The sequence below is a fragment of the Micropterus dolomieu genome, linkage group LG01 (genome assembly GCF_021292245.1).
Source record: "Micropterus dolomieu isolate WLL.071019.BEF.003 ecotype Adirondacks linkage group LG01, ASM2129224v1, whole genome shotgun sequence".
NCBI lineage: Eukaryota > Metazoa > Chordata > Actinopteri > Centrarchiformes > Centrarchidae > Micropterus > Micropterus dolomieu.
Window position 1 is genome coordinate 2,397,707 of NC_060150.1, and position 1,799 is coordinate 2,399,505.

Sequence of the window (1,799 nt, forward strand, 5' to 3'; positions counted from 1 at the left end):
CCAGCAATGAAGGAGGATGATGAAGAAGAAGTGGTCGACACCGTTCTATCCTTTGGGAATCCTCAGTTTTGTTCCTTTAAAAGCATGTCAAAGAAGGAAATGTAAAACATTACAGTAAAGGCCATTCATCAGGACTCTTTTAGAAAACAGAAGGCTTCGAAGTGGCCAGATTTGTTGAGGCCAGACTTCCTGATAAGAGACAGGTGGAGGGCCCTATATAAGCCTCCTGTAGAGAAGCGCTCCGGCGATCTACAGTGGAGGATTATTTATGGGGCGATAGCAACAGACGGACATGTGGCACACCTGAAAACAGCGGTAAAGGGGGAATGTCGATTCTGTGGGAAAAAAGAGGATTTGGAGCATTTGTTTTTAAAGTGTGAGAGATTAAAAGGTATTTTTAAATTGCTTGGGAGCTGGTTTAGGAAATTTGATGAGGAGTTTTCTGGTAGGGTGTTTATTGGAGGAATCAAATATTCATTTTCAAAAAGGAAAAAAATGTGTCTTTGAAATTACCTAATTGGAACAGCTTAAAGCTCTAAAATTGGCAACTATAGATCCCGAAGAGATGTGCAAGCGGCTTGTAGCGGGGAGGCTTAATATTAAATTTGCGTATTATAGGTTGACAAATAATTTATTTGGTTTTTGTGAGATATGGTGTGTTGATGAAGTGTTATGTATGTTGCATGAGGATCAGTTTGTTTTGAAATTTTTATTTTTTTAAAAGGAGTTTTATAATAAGAGTACAAATGGTTTTATGGTGATGGTTACTTTGTTCATAATCTTGAAGTAAAAATGTATAAATAAAGTATTGTTAAACCTCTCTCTCTCTCTCTCTCTCCTTCCTTCACCCCCAACCGGTCGAGGCAGATGGCCGCCCATCCTGAGCCATGGTTCTGCTCGAGGTTTCTGCCTCTTAAAAGGAAGTTTTTCCTTGCCTCTGTCTCCTAGTGCTGCTCTTGGTGGGAACTGTTGGGCTTCTGTAAATATCATCACAGAGTACGGTCTAGACCTGCTCTTTTATGAAAAAGGCTGTGAGATAACTGTTGTTGTGATTTGGCGCTATATAAATAAAATTGAATTGAAATTAAATTGATGTGATATGTACTGTGAGCTCTTACTAGTATTTATTGCTGCTCTTACTAGTATGTATTGTCAGTTGTAGATCTGTAGTTGATGCTCTGTTGATGCTTGTATGTTGTTCCTCAAATGTAAGTCGCTTTGGATAAAAACGTCTGCCAAATGAGTAAATGTAAACTGAGGCTTTTTGAAGACCCTTTATCTCTCTCTTTCTCTTGCCTGCCATTCACCGGTCTGGTGCAGAGTTTAGCCTGCATGCCATGCTGCTGACAACTGCATGCACGTCGCGGTTCCTGGTGGGTCTATTTCAGGTAGCCGACTATTTTAAAACGATTTAATATTCTTTGTGTGGTTCATCAACGGTGATAAATTATCCTGCGAAAGTCCTGCGCGGTGCAGACGACTCTGCACAACTCCGGTGAAGCTGGGGCTCCGTCTCTTCAGCCACTAAACACATACACGCTACGCCTACACATGCACACTGACGACCCAGGGTTAGGGTTACAGTTTTGGATTTATTCACCCACTTTAAAAACATTTATTGAAAGTTTTTTCTTTTTCATGTTTATTTACAGCATTAAACGATAGTTGAAAGTCCGACTTCACCGCAGGCGCGCTCCTGCGGCAGGGGGGGCACTTTCTATCAGGGATAACTAGCTTGGCACGACACCGGACAGTGGCGGCGTAACGTCCTAAAGGATCCGACTAGTATCGTTGCAAGG